The following is a 16,196-nucleotide window of genomic DNA, read 5'->3' on the forward strand; positions in this document are numbered from 1 at the left end:
CATATCACTGTAATTTCATTAAAAAAACTTACATGAAATTACCATTAAAGAAAAGGGCCAGATTTCAATGCAGTGATTCTTCATTGTGATAACAAAAATGATGTTAATTAAATTATCTTATACTTTAATATCTATGTGAGGTAAAAGAATAAATTGAGGATAAATGGTGAGCCAACAACTGTTTCAGAGGGAAAGTAGACACAATTAAAGGGTGTGTTTGTTTAGAGTAACTGCCTGTAATTTTTACCAGATAGTTAGATATTTCTTCTAGGGTTTTTCATGGTGTTGACAAAAACTTGCTTCTGTAAGGGGGGCGTTTTGAAAACTACCAGAAATAGACCCCAAAGTTTTCTTTTCAAGACAGCAAAGTGGTTATTGATGTCTCCCCCTAGAGAAAAGGGGTCTCTGGGTTAACCCAGTTTGCAGTTTATGGGGGACAAGCGGGGTATGACACAGTGCCCATGGTAGTCATTCTTCCACATGACTTTGAGATTAAGTTGTCTTAAATTTTGTGAAATCTGAGTATTTTGATTGAGGGTCATTTTCAGCACTTTGATTTCACTCAAATTGTTAACTAAAACTCAAGGACATAGCAATCATATAGTCAGATGAGTTAGCACTAAAGGAGGTATTAGAAAGTCCTGCTCTACTTTATGATTTTATAGATAAATTAACAGAAAGTCTCAAAACCTTTGGCATAGCTCTAGTTAGTAATCAGACTAGAATTAAAATTCAGATGATTTTGTTTTTTCAGTTTGGTATCATTTAGCATCCTTGTTTGTTGTATGTTAGAAGTTCTATGGAAATATATCAATAGACCTGTTCAATATGAATCCACCATCATTTTATCTACTACCACCAAACTCTTTTCTAGAAACTCGAATTTCAAGGCACAGTTTTGACTTCTAACTGTTGTCTCAGTCTCCAAAGAGATGTGGCGGCAGCTGGACTGCCTGAATCATACATAGAGAAGTCTGTGCAGTTGGTCAGTGGCAGTCAGCTGAATCATACACAGAGAAGTCTGTGTAGTTGGTCGGTGGCAGTCAGCTGGGAGATAGGGGAGTCTTTAATTCCCAAAGGTGCACATGTTCTCCAAGGTACCAATAAGTAGCAGTCACACCAGGAGGTGGGAGGTACTTATTGGAGAATAAGAACTCTCTTTCTTTGGACCAGTCTTCCAATAAGTTTCCATAAGGATTTCCTTTTGGCTCGTTAGCAGTCATCTACTGCTTGTTTCAAGAGAAAAAATGCAATTTTACTTGATTTCTGATCTTGATGCAAATATGGCTAGGGATTGGGAAAACAGGTTGTATGTCTCATGTGCCCTCAGTTTTGTCTTGGAGCACATTCGCTCAAAAATACAGTTTATTAATTTTGGGTAGTTTCCCAATTTAGTCCACCAACAATACCCTTTTACTTTCTACCCCAAATGGAGGACCAAAACAAAGTGTTATACTCCAAACATGGCTGAAACGTAGTCTTATACAACTGGGTTGTCTGGGGTAGCATGAGAATAATTTTTATTTACCATTATTTCTGTTGGTGAACCCATTTCAAAATATGGTTTTGATTTATCAGCTTTCATATGCAAAGTTATATAACAAAAGAAATTGGTCTGTATAAGAGAAGAAAATTAGCAGAAACTGGCAGCATTAGAAGGGAATTCATAGGTTTTTAAGGTTCAACTCTTTCATTTTACAGATAAGAAAACTGAGGCCAGGAGAGGTAAATGACATGACCTTGGTTACATAATAAATGGAAGAAGACGAGAATCTATATCTTATCATGTATCTAGTTTGCTTTCTATTAGTTTTAGTTCCAGTGCAGAACTCTCAGGATGAGGGTCACATCTGATGCAGGATCATTCTGAAAAGAAGTTCATATACAGCTGAGGTGATATTGACCTACAGATCTTATTTCAACAAATACTTACTGAATGCCTACTCTTATCTTTTTATTTCAGGTACTATTTGTTTTTAATTCCCCTACTTTGTGCTACTTGTTCTGTTATCTATTACATACTGACCGACTTATTCTGATGTGACTTGTTTAAAAACCAGTTTAACTGTGTACTGTTTTCAGCTAATGTGAATCATTTAATCAGTTAAAGCAATCAAACAGACTGTGTGTGTTCAAGACCCAGCCAGGCTTCTGGGAATGTCCAAACAGTATGTGTTTGATGTACAGTTAATAAACATAGAACTGTTATTCTCTGGCACTCATTTTCATAATCACAGCAATGGAAAATTAGCAGGGAATTGAGAGTGGTGAACAGTGTTGGTTTTTAAACATGACAAAAATTTCATAATATTGATCCCACTGATAAGATGGGTTGATGTCCCCTTTCCTTGAAGGTGGGTGGTCTTGTGACTACTTTGACCAGTAAAGTTTAGAGGAAATAATTCCATGTTACTTCTGAGATTCCATGTTACTTCTGAGATTCCATGTTACTTCTGAGGTCGTAAAAGGTTATATAGCTTTTGTCTTGTTTGCTAGACTGTTCTCTCTTTGAGCCCTGTGCCACCACGTAAGAAACCACAAGGCTGCCACACTGTGAAGGAAGCCCCTTCATATCATTTGAGCCTAGGCAGAAAATTTGTGAGTGTAGAAGCTTCTGGTTGATTTCTACCTCCAGCTTTGTTGACTCATCTCCTGTCATTTGGGTCTTTTCTGCTGAATCCTCAGACATCACAGAGCAGAGACAAGTCATTGCTACCATATACTGTTTGAATTCTGACCCAAAGGATGCATGCGCATAATAAAGGTGTTAATTTCTTACACAACTAAGATTTGGGATAACTTTTTGCAGCAATAGGTAACTAGAATAAGACTGGCAACTGATGAGCTGGCAGCCAGTTTTAGGTTTTATTCCTTGGGAAGAAAAAAAATTCATCCTAGGCAATTTAGAGACATCTAATAATAGTTTACTTTCTCACTCCAAAAAAAGTTAATTTTTTAGACTTTCCTTATATTAGCAGAGAGTGTGCTAATCAGAAAAACAAATAGATTGCAAACGAATGTCAGCACAGAAAAGCCGACTTTCCATGGCAACTGAGACGAAGTCTTGTTTTTCAAGTTCATGCTGAAAGCAAAACAACTTTGCAGCCATCCTCATAATTTGAATTGATTTATACACCGTTTCCTTCCTTTTAATCAATCTTTCTCTCCTTTTATAAATTTTTTTCTGAAATTAATGTTTATGTAATCTGATTCCTTGATTTTTTTTCTAGAGAAGTTGAATAGCCATAGCAAAAATTTCTGTGAAGGATTTTATATGCAGAAACATTTTTAATAATTTTATTGATAAAGAAATTTGTATGGATATATTTCCTTTGATAATGTTTTAATGTTTTCTTAGTGGCCTTGTATTAGATTACCATTAAAAAAAAAATTCAGCTACAAAACTACCTTCAAACACCGAAGGTGAGTTGGATTTAGTCTAAGCCCTGAAATAATAAATTAATAAAATAGTTTGACATTGGACATCAAATATGAGCTAGATTAAATTGTAAAAATAAAATAACTGTATGATTTAGAAAAAGAGATAGAAGATTTTGAGTGGTCAGTAGATAAAAAGATCCTTAGTTCATTGGCTTCTCCTTGAATTTAGGCCTGAAAATAAACAGACACATATATGTATATCGTCTGTATAAATTTGTGAATGACACCCATAATTTAAAAAGTGCTCACTTTTAATGTTCTGTTAAAAGTTTGTATTTTGTGGGAAGTAATGGATTCTCTTTACATCATACACATATATTCCCCATAATAGAATGCATTTTATGACTTCAAAAATATTTCTTCTTCGGGAAAAAAACCCCAGGATTACAGTTTCTGAATATTTGAATATTTTGAATACTTACACACTCAGATATTTACTCTTGCAAACTTGTAGCTAAATGTTCTCAACTACTATAATCCTTGTAAGGAAACTGCTTAGGTAAGAAGGAAATTTTTGGTTGAAGGAAGAATGATCTTAGCCTTAGAAATGAAATTATTATTTGAGATCTCATGTCCACAAAGTTCTTTTGCTCTCTGATATTTTATCATTTTTATTTATGGAACCATCATAGTGCTCATCTATAAATCTTATACTGCAAAACCATTTCTAGTATGAAGTTTACATTTTGGGATTCAGAAACGAAATCTAAAAAGTCAAAAGAGATAAAGAATTGAATCCTGATGTATGTATATATATGTGCGTGTACTGAATTTCAGTTTTTCTCCTGGAATCCCATTGGTTGTTGGCAGGCAGAATTCTAAGATGGACTCCCTCCAATTCTCCTTCCTGCTGTGTACCCTTCATAATTCTCAGGATTATGATTTTGATGGATTTTTCTCCTTTGATTAGGTTGTTATCTGGCGTAATTGACAATTCTCTGGATGGGCCTGTCTGATTGTCACATGCTGAAGCATATGTGGCAGTCGCTGTGGACAGAGGATGGCCCCCACTAACAGCCAGCAAGGAAATATGGACCCCAACCCATCAACCTGAAGTCCCTAAATTCTGCCAATAAGAATGAGCCTGGGCAGGGGGCGCCTGAGTAGCTCAGTCAGTGAAGCATCTGCCTTTGGCTCAGGTCATGATCCCAGGGTCCTGGGGTTGAGTCCCACATTGGGCTCTCTGCACAAGGGCAAGCCTGCTTCTCCCTCTCTACTGCTTGTGTTCTTTCTCGTGCTCTCTCTCTCTCAAATAAATAAATAAAATCTTTAAAAAAAATGAGCTTGGAAACAGATTTTTCTATAGCTCCTTCAGATAAGGATTCAACCTATCTGATTTCAGCCGTGAGCAGAGAGCCCACTCACACTTTGAGGGACCTTCTGCAGACCCATGAGTTAATAAATGGGTGCTTTTCACATCTCTAAGTTTATGATAATTTGTTATGCATCCCTAGAAAACTAAAACAGATGTCTATTTATCAAGGATCTCTTTCTAATGTCAGTGTTCAGCTCTTAAGTCCATTTGCCAATGTTTTATTTTTTTGTTCCTTTGCTTTTCTTTCTCATGAGCGGGTCAGGATTTGACAGTGAGAAGCAGAATTGCAGCAAATATCTCCACCCAGTGATGTCAGTGTGTGGGATGTTTCCAGCAAAGACTGAAAAAATTCATTAAATTCTCTTCTTCATTAAAGTCTGTAGGATTGTGTTTTGTGAAACTGTTATCATGAACACTTCCTTGCTGTCTTTATTGCCATCTAAGTGTTTAGGGTAATTTGGTAGAAATTTCTTCTAAGATTCTTGAAACAATTTTGAGCAAAAGATAGTCTGGGCTAAGAACTTGCCCGTGGTGAGCAATGCTGTGCGAATAGCAAAGAAAGAAGTGGATTTGTGAGGTGACATATTTCCAGTTCAAATTCTTCCACAAGGGAGTTGTTGGCCCTGTGTTTCCTGATCATTTTATCTGCAGGATCAATAAACATAAAAACAAGTTTTTGCTAAAACAGAAAGAATACGCATAATGTGTGCCATATAAACTGGATTAGGGAAAGCCAAAACTTTGGTAAATGAAGGGAATCAGGCAAACATTTTAAAAATAGACAAAACTGCATATCATAGAAGATAAACTACTACTTAATTGTGGCCTAGAATCTTAGATTTTTTTCCTTTCTCTGAACTTGATAAGAAAGATTATTCAGCATTATTTAATATAATAAATGACTTTTTAGCAGACTCTATCTTTAATTCTAGCAGTGCTTTCCAGACTTCAGTGCATATGCAAAGGAAATTTAGTGTTTCAAAATCCATTTAATTGTGCAATTGAAGGGCTTCTTCCTAACCTTCAATTGGAAATGATTAATCTGAGACATAATGATATGCTAAAAGGCAAATATCAAGAAAGGAATCTCATAGAATTCTATAAATGCCTGATTCCAAGTGATGAAAATGCTGAAATCATATATTCATGGATCAGTATTTGGTATTACCTGTATGTGTGAAAACATGTTTTCCGAGATGAAATATATAAAATGCAATCAATTTTGATCATAGGAAACACTAATGTTGGAGTGCTAAGCAAAATATCCCCCGCCAAAGAATTCCATTTTTCTTCTAATCTTTAGGTCTGTATTACAAATAAAAGGTGTACGCTATTATTATTATTATTATTATTGTTATTGTTATTACATGTTGATTTTTGTCAGTAAAACATGTGGGAATGTGTTCTCTTTCCTGCATATACATTACCTACATATTATCTTTAATTTTGCTGTTTGGCCCACAAAACCTAAATACTTCCCATTGGGGCCCCTTACAGAAAACATGTGCCAGCCCCACATGGAGCACCGTCTTTGATCCAGCCCCATCAGCCCTCCCAGTCTTGTCTAACATCATTTCCCCCTTGCTCACTCTTCTCCAGCCACACTGGTCTTCCTGCAGTTCATCAAAGCTCTTTCTGCTTCAGGGCCGTGACAACTGTTCTGTCTTCTCTCTGCTAACATTTATGCATCGTACTGGGCTCAGTTGAAATGTCATTTCCTTAAAGAATCCCCCTATGACCTACCCCCTCGCTGCCAGCTAAGGCTGGTTCACCTCTTCTAATTGCTTTTCAAATCCTTCACTGCCTTCCTAGCACATAAGAACAATTCAAGTAGGTATTTTTTTATATTAATATTTGCTTAATTTTTGGCTCACCCACTGGACCATACGCTCCATGACAGCATGAAGCGCAGCTATATTGTTCCCTGATATGTCTGTACTGGTGCATAATTAGCAATCTGATTTATGTGCACAGCCTCGCTATCGTTGAAAATCTGTTGAATGAATGTTGTGACAGTCTGTGGCTGGAAACTCAACAGTGACTCTTGTCATAGCAAATGTCAGGAATATTTCACCAGAGCAACTTGTAAGGGTAGCCACCGGCAAAGTCTCGGTGTTTGTTTTATGTATATATAATAATCACAGTGATTTATATCTACCTTTACAGGATGGCTAGTTGGTAAACAGAGTGAAGGAAAGAATACATTTTAAATAAAGTATCTTCAGATTTGATTCATTTTTATAGCTGACAGTCTGTATTTAGGATGTTCTTATGGGCTGCTAGAAGGGCCACTGGTGTCAACAAAATAAGAAGTTAGCTTGAAGATTAGTTAAAATCATCTTTTCCCTAGACCTTGTTCATATCAGAGCATCTGTAGATTAACAGACTCTCATTCTGGGGTCAGATGTATTTCAACTTTGCTAGGTATTAATATCTGTAAATTACTCATAAACACTTTTTTTTTTTTTTTTCCGGTAAGGCAAATGGGATGGTTCCTGGGCTCGTATGAAAGAGTGGAGTTTCACTTTCCTTAGATCAGAACTGTCTAGTTTATGGCTCTATAAAATATCTATGCAAGAGTGTATGTGTCTATATGTGTTACTGAATTAAGCTCCCAGTTTAATCTACAGAAAATGGAAATTCAGTTCTACCAGAATCTTTTCCTAATGCAGGCCCATTAACACTTGCAGGACCAGTGCACAATCCAAAGGAGGCCCATATCTCATATGTCTATATATTTAAAGTTATACCTCATCCTAAAATATGTTAAATAAAATGTGTTCTCTCCTCTGACCTTGAGAAATTTGTCTCCACATTAAAAAGACCAGGTTCAAATTAGAATTCTTAGACCCCTTGGATTTTCTTAATGGAACATGGTGGCACAGGGGAGCCATTCTCTTCCCACCTCCTTCCTCCACTGGGGGAACTTACGCCTGTGTGCATGGACACATAAGTTTGCATGTCCAAGAATAATAATAACATGTCTGATTTGTAACAGGTAAGGAAGACAATGAAGAGGTGGGCAAAAAGGGGGAACATGGCATGTATTAGCAGTAAGTAATGGTGCAGCCTGGCACTGACTCAGGTAGAGAAATGTGATATCCAAGCAAGAGATGATCGACAGTGGGTTGAACCAGAGAACTAGGGTGAGAGGTATTGAAAATGGTTAGACTCTGGATATAATTTGCAGGTAAAGCCAACAGAGTTGCTGATGGAGTGTGTGTGAGTGTGAGACAGACAGGACTTACAGTTCTTTTGTCTGGGGTTTCTTACATAGGGTCTGTATTTGTTCCTAGGGCTGCCATAACAAAATTCCACAAACCAAACGGCTTAAAACAGTAGAAGTTTATTATCTCACAGTTCTTGAGGCTGGAAGTCTAAAATAAGGTGTTGGCAGGGCCACATTTTCTCTGAAGACTTTAGGGAAGGACGCTTCCTTGCTTCTTCTAGTTTCTGGTGGTTTCTAACAATACTTGACATCTCTTCCTTTTTTTTTTTTTAAGATTTTATTTTTAAGTAATCTCTACACCTAATGTGGGGCCCGAACCCACAACCCCAAGATCAAGAGTTACATGCTTCACTGACTGAGCCAGCCAGGCACCCTGATATTTGACATTTCATAGCTTATAGATTCATCACTCCAATCTCTGCCTCCATCATCACGTGGTGTTCTCCTTAGATATCTTTGTCTCTCTTCCACTTATAAGAACACCAGCAGTTTGGATTTAGGACCCTTCCCTACCCCTTGCCAGTATGACTTCATCTTAACTTGATTACATAGGCAAAGACCCAATTTGCATTCCCAAGGGTATATTCACAGGGTTAGGACTTGAACAAATCTTTTTAGGGGACACAGTTAAACCCACAGTATGGTCTTTAACTGGACTGCACTGACCTGGAGTAGCTGAAATCTGTGTGTCTATACACGAGTTCATATTCCATCACTGTCATTAGATTTTTGAATGTGTTGGACCTCAGCAATTCAGAGATCTCATTTAATTACCTTTTTAAGGAAGGCCAGAGCTCTAAAGAGGTTAAGTTACTTGAAGAAGCTCTTGAGCTATATCATGGTGAACTTAGTACAAGGATCACCTGACTCTTCCAGAATCATCCATTGACTCCTTTTTTTGGTGGGTGAAGTGGAAAGAGTAATAATACAAAGAGGTGCTCTGTCACAAATAACATGCAAGAGTTTCCTGTTTCCAGCCTGCCTCTAAAGTGTTCCGTATGTGACTTCACTTCAGGGTTGGTGTTCAGTTCTAATCCATGGTAACAGACAGTGCAGTTGTATAGAACATGGCACCACGTCTGGTATATCTTAGTGCATGGCTGATACACTTAACCACGTCAACATACATAGTTTGGAAATGTAGATGGAATCCCTCTTAAGCTCAGCCAGGCCACAGGGCAAGAGCATAAGGCATCCCTGTGCTGGTAGATGACAGGAGCACATTTATTTATTTTTTTCTTTTTTGGTCAAAGGGCTTTCTAACCAGACTTCTGCTCTCTTACATGTCTTCAGTCCCATTTTTATTCCATTCTGTTCTCTTCTGGGGCTTCCTGATAAGACTGGCTGTTGTGATGGTAACACGCCCCCTCCCCGCCTCACTGTCTGATCTCCTACATGTTGATTCTGTCTCTCAGACACTTACTTGCAGAACAAGCTGTGTGTCTCCAGTTCCCAAGAACAGAGCTATACCCCTGTCCTCCAGGACAGGAAAACACATCAGCATTTGGTTTCTAACAAGGGAGATAATGAAGAGAGGGATAAAAAGGGGGAACATGACATTTGTTACCAATAAGTAATGATGTGGCTGAGCACTGATTGAGGTAGGGAAATGTTATATTCAGTGATTTTGCTTTCTTGATTTTGTAGTTGAAAATATGACTTTTTTTTCCTTTTTCCTTTTTCTCTTTTTGGTTTTTTTCTTCCCAAATAAATGGTAGAAATTGCCTGAAAATACCTGGGAGATGGCAGAGCTATAATTCACTTTTTAAAACCACTAGCAGAGCACTGCAATTTTACTAATGTTCTTTTTTATTACGAGGGAAGAGAAGGAATGATTTTTCAAAACTAATGTGAATGCTCAAAGGAAACAACAACTATCTGAGACATTGTTGTTTCAATTTATTATAATTACTGATCAGAGAATTATTCCTTAATTATATTGGTTGAGGGTAACTGTCCTAGACTATCCTAAAAACACTTATATCTCCTCCTCTTTTCTATTTGCAAATTACTGTGCCTCCGACCTACTGAGAAAATCCCAAAATCATCACGAAAGCACTCTGTTGATTAGACTCCCTGCCACTAAAAACATATGTCTCTGTGCTCAGCCTCCTCCCTGCTCTGAGATCTTGGGAGGGAATGGAAGCCTTTTCCTATCCAGGGCTAATCCCCTGGTAATTGGAGCCCCGCAGTCTCCTGGAGAACTTCACAGTCATCCATTCCTGCTCTGTAGTTGTTCTGCCCCTGTTCTCTGAAGAATCTTTCTCTTTATGGTAGGAACATTTAAATCTCTACCTTCTTGTATAACACACATCCTTCTGTTTACCTCTAGCTATCTCCCTATGCCTTTCCTTCATAGACAACTTTCCTAAAAATAAAGATAAAAAAACCAACCCAAAAAACAAAAAGACAAACCACTTTCTACTCTGTGTGTGTGTGTTTTTTTTTTAAAGATTTTATTTATTTTGACAGAAGGAGACACAGCGAGAGAGAGAACACAAGCAGGGGGAGTGGGAGAGGGAGAGGCAGGCTTCCCAAGGAGCAGGGAGCCCGATGCGGGGCTCGATCCCAGGACCCTGGGATCATGACCTAAGCCGAAGGCAGATGCCTAACGACTGAGCCACCCAGGTGCCCCTCTACTCTGTGTTTACTTTTTACATATTTATTACAGTCAGCATCATCTACTACATCCCCCGCTATCCACTACAAATCACTTAAAATCTAAAGTCATCGGTGGTCTCTAAATAACATACAGTACATGTTTTTTTAAGTCATAATTTTACTTGATTTTTCTGCCAGATTGGACATTGATTTAAACTGTCTTTAAAACTCTTCTTCTCCTTGGCTCAGGTTCCTCTTTTGGCCTCCGCTGATGCCTGGTGGAGAGGAGGTTTCTGCTGGCTGGGCTTGTGAGTTTGGGTCTCCCCAGGGGTCACTGCTGACACCACCCCGCAAGAATGGAGAGGGGTGCCTCCTGATGGCCAAGGTGAGCTCTGACACCCCAGGGCGTGGGGCTGTGGCTATCTGGATGAGAGTGTCTTTTTAACTTTTTATTTCCATCTACAGCCTTGCTCAGACTGGTCACTCCACTGGTGTGGTTGAAGGAATAAATGTGCCAATCTCTGTATTAGCTTTTAGTCACTGTCATAACAGTTACTACAAACTTAGTGACTTAAAAACAACACAACTGTATTTTCTCCCACTTCTTTAGGTCAGAAGTCCAGGCACAGCAGGGCTGAGTGGTCCTCCCTGTTTGTGTCCTAGGGCAAAATCAAGGTTTTGTCTGGACTGCAGTCCTTGACAAGAACCCACTTCTGAGTGCATTCAAAGTCATTGGCTAACTTCAGTTTCTTGCATTTGTAGGGCTCAGGGCCCCATTTCCTTGTTGGCTGCCAGCTGGGGGGCCAGTCTTTGTTCCTAGAGTCTGCTCACAATCTTCCTGCCTTCTGCATGGCCAAGAATGGTGGGTCCCATTCTTCACATCTCTTCGACCTTCCCTTCTGCTGCATCTCTCAGATGGACTTTTCTGCCTTCCTTTACTGCTTGTGTGATTATATTGGGCATACCTGATAGTCCAGGTTAATTTTTCTGTCTCAGGTCAGCTGATTCAGGACCTCCTTCAGAGCAGTTCCTAGATCAGTGTTTTATTGAATAAGGGGGATCTTCTGGAGATATCTTTTGAATTGTGCCTACCATAATCTCCTTGGACAGAAATACATGAATGCAAAGAAAAGGTCCAAGATAATGTATAATTAAGGGAAAGTTATCAGCACACCAAGACAATAACTGCAATGGTATTTCAATGTTTTGCGTACCCTCAATGAGTCATGTTAAATAGTAGGCATTAAAAGATTTCAGTAAGAAAATTGTAGTTTATTTCTAGAATGTTAGCTTCACAAGAAGATGGGTAGATCCTTTGTTTCCTACTCTGTCTTATGTGCTTAGTATGGCTCCTGGTACCTAATAGATGTTTAATAACCATTTGTTTTGGTTGGCTGACAGTGGTTTTCTTAAATGTGAATATATGACATAAAAGGAAAGAAATATAATTTCAATCAGAGAAAAAACCCTGTGAGCTAGAATGCTCTAAACCATGCCTTTGGATTTGGTTTTCAAGTTGAACTTCTATGGATGAGCATGGGCATAACCTTTTGCTTTACGATGGACCTGTTGGCACAAGAGGTTTCACCTTGAGGAGAAGGATGTAAAGCTACGCCCAGATGGAGGAGGGCTTTTAAGGCTGAATAAAGGTGTTCAAATCTTTCATAAGGTTAACATAAAGCCCACAAAAGGGTTTGAAGAAGGAAGCCAATGATTAAAGTAGATTTATGAAAGATTAATTTGATGGCAAAGTGGAGGCAGAAAGACAATTGGAAGGGTATTGCATTTCTGCTGTAACAAGCATCCCTAACATCTTAGTGGTTTAATACAAGCACGGTTTCACTCAGGTTATATGTGATCAGATGTTTGGTAAGTGGCCTCCATGTGGTGACTTGAAGATGTGGTTTGTTTTTTTCCCTGGTGCTACTGTCTTCTACAGCTTTTTGGGCATCCCTGGTGGACCCTCTGCATTAAGCTTCCCAGGGAGTGAAGCGAGGAAAGATAATGAGGTGGGACATTTGGTGGTCAGACCAGGAAATGGCACACATCACCCTGACCACATTCCATTGATAGAACGAGTCCCCTGGTGTCAACCTTAGTAAGAAGCAGCTGGAAATGTGGCAATCCCATGTGTCCCAATAGAAAACAAGTGGTTAGCACCTAGCCAGTCTCTGCTATAGAACTCTAAAAACTCAGACAAGTCCTGCAATAAAATGCCTATTTAACTGTGTTTGGCTTCATTCATTTCAAACTTATTTGATTATGATTTTTATTTTTAGAACAATACCTATTGCTAATTCTAATAACTGGTGTTATGAGGTACATAATTTGGGAAAATAGTTCTAAGCATCTCTCTTAGAAACTTTTGGAGATCTATCACCTTTTTTAGAGCACTCAGCTGAAAGTAAGGACTTGGAGATCTTAGGCCTAAATAAATAAACATAGTACAATTTATACTTACAGTATAGCTCCTTTTCAGATATAATGTGATCTTATTACACTTATCCAGAGATATCAAACCTGGAGGTCTCAGAAAACAAGTTTGATACCTGTTGAATGAGGAGCGATCATTGCTTTATTCTTAAGAGAGTTTATTGCACAAGTCAGAAGTTGTTTCTCTTAGTTTTTAAGAAAAAGTCTTCAAACCAAATATTAGGAAGAATTTAAAGAGCAAAAATCTGGCCTGCTTCTTTGAGAAGAAACCCTCGAGCAAAATAATGTAATGTTCATTTTTCTAGAGAAGAGAGAAGGTCAAGTCAGTTCTTTTGACAAAAATGTACAATAATGCAAATTCAGAGACCATAAAACATGGGAATTAGACTCAGGAAGTAAAGACAAGGGCATGAGGTAAAGGATTGAAACAAATGATTGATGTCTTGTTGATCAGGCTCTGAAGGTGATGGTAGGATTAAAAGAACATAAGAATAATGAAAAAAATTAAAAATAAAAGGAAAATGACAGGAAATTTCCTTTTTGATTTTGTTTTCTCATAAATATATGTGAAGGTTTCTGATGTTTGTAGAAGTGGAGAAAGGTGTTGTCTCTCATTATTTTCCAAAAGATGTCTGCCAACTTTGATACCTTTGATAATTTTCCATTCAGAAACTCTCCACTTCCTGTTACTGAACCCCAAGTTCGGCTGCCCAGCTCTCAAATGCCCAATACTCAAGAGATGAGTTTTGATTGGAAAGGAATTTGAGGTTTATTCAGGAGGCCAGCCACCTGGGGAGAAGGTAGACTCCTGTCCAAAAGCCAACTCTGGTTTCTGCCTGGCCCAAGGGTTTTTGAAAGGGGGTGTCAGGGAGTGAAGTGGTCTGTAACTTTGCTTACGTGCAGACTCGTTGGTGCCAGCTATGGACGTTATCTTCAGTGCTAGAGATTGTATGAGGGGTTCTGATTCCTCTTTCCTGATGTTCAGGAGGACTTTGTTCTTTCTGCAAAAGAATGCAAGGTCTACAGATACACAAAAGAACGTTACTCAGCTGTTCCAAATGTAGTCAGACCTTTTGGGGAAGTTTGGTCCTTTACTCCTCAAGGCTAGTGGCCTGCAAATCTCAAAGAAAGTAACTTAGTTCTGCTACAGATCAAGGGACTTGGGTCAGCAAGCAAGGAGTGTAGAAGCTTGAAGCAAGATAACCCTAAGACCAGTTGGAGGGCTGTTACATTCCAGCCCTAAAATAGTTCACTCTTCTAGCCATAGATTTTCTGCCACTTTGAGAAGAAGTTCTGTGGAGACTCATTGAATAGTTCTGTTATGGGTCAAAATTTCTGTTATGGCCCACAATTATGAGGAAACAAATATAAGATTTTGGCTAGGGAATGCTAATAGAGACCTTGTTACATCTTTATATAAGCAAGTGCCCTTGGATTTTTTTTTTTTTTAAGGGTGGATAGTAGACTAGGCATCAGATGCTCCCAAAGTTAAATATTAGCCTCTAGTTACTGGGCAATACTCATTTCTAGCTATTTTTTAATAAAAAATATGCATATTTCTCATTGTGGCTTAAAATGGTAGCATATTGAGATCTGTGGTAATAGTAGACAAAAAGGCAGTTGTTGGAGAATAAAATCTGATCTGGTCTCCAGGTGAAGTTGCAGTAATAAATGATTCATGACAGCTGGAGACTCCTAGGGCAAGCTCACAACCAGCCAAGAGGGCTTATACCAATCAACATATAGCCCAAGTTTAAGGACAAGGGCAGGGTATATGCATCCTATACTCTACAGCTTGTACAGGTCTAGTATTCCCAGTCCAGGGCTTTGTAGATACTAAAGGATTGGCATTCTTCATGAATCATGGATTTCTTATCAGTGTTTGTTGTCACGATGAACTGATGCAGAAGGCAATAATGTTCACTCTGGAGGGATTTAGTGGCTTAGGTATCGCAGTACCTTCCTTATTTCTATGGTGAAACCACCTCTAGAAATGATTGAGGAACTTGATTGTGGCGAGTACCCCTGGTCTTTCCCAAATGCACATAAGTCTTGTCATTCAAAATATGGTCCTTGGACCAGCAGCATCGGCATCACCTGAGAACTTCTTAGAAATACAGAATCTCAGGCACAATATTAGATCATTCAAATTAAAGTCTGGAAATTTAACAAGATCCCCAGATAATACAACACATGGAAAATTTGAGAATTCACTATAGGTACATCCACACCCACATCCACAGTTCTGAAAGCTTGCTACCTGAGCTATGCCAAATCCACTGCAGTCTGAAGTTGAGAAAAGGAACAGCTAAGAGATCTCTGTGTTCCTTACTTTCTTGCAGACTTCATCTACCACCCACATTAAATGCCAAGACATTAGGTATTTCCCTAGAAGTCAGTACTGTGCCTTGCCCCACAGGCCACCAATAGCTTGGAGGATAACAACAGTGTGCCCCATGGATGAGCTTTCTGATAAGCTGGGGGCTCAGCCGTAAAACCGAGGGCGCGCTGGGTATCAGTGAAGCCCGGCCTCATTGCTTTTCTCTATACTTTTTCTCTGGATAAACAGAGGATTGGGGTCTCGTGGGCTGTCAATCTAACTCCTTCAGCAAGTGCCAAATAAAACAACAACAAAAAAAAGTAGAAAGGGGATGGCAAAAATGAAGTGGATAACAGTCAAAGCAAATATCAGACAAAGCAAACTGAATGGCATATATACTGCAATAAAAGGAAAGAACACTGGAGGGGAAAAATGGATTTTGCAGGTTTAAAATGTGGTGCTGCTGAACAGCAGTGCTAGTGACCTAAACTGTCAAAGAAAAATGGTGTTTTTCTGCTGTGGTTTCCGAGATTTAACCCTTCCTCGTTAGATAGCTGTTTAAATGGAAGGTGATTCTTTTTTATTTTACTCTAAATCAGCGAGTATTTTCTTACATTCTGATATTCAAGTTTTATGAACCACTCTATGTCAGGTGCAATAGCGGGGGGTTTCTGGAAGTTGTTTGCCAATTGAATTGTGGCTTCTGAAGGGGCACATTATATCATAGAAAATTGTGTTTTCATCAATATTTGCTACTTCATTATCAGGAGAAATAGACTGTATCCAGGACCTCATCAATTTCACATCCTGGACCCCCCCCTCCGCCCCCCGCGTCTTTATCTGGTTTCTCTTCTCTC

The sequence above is a fragment of the Eumetopias jubatus genome, unplaced genomic scaffold (genome assembly GCF_037043125.1).
Source record: "Eumetopias jubatus isolate StellerSeaLion01/CBP00866 unplaced genomic scaffold, mEumJub1_p1.0 scaffold_5, whole genome shotgun sequence".
Taxonomy (NCBI): Eukaryota; Metazoa; Chordata; class Mammalia; order Carnivora; family Otariidae; genus Eumetopias; species Eumetopias jubatus.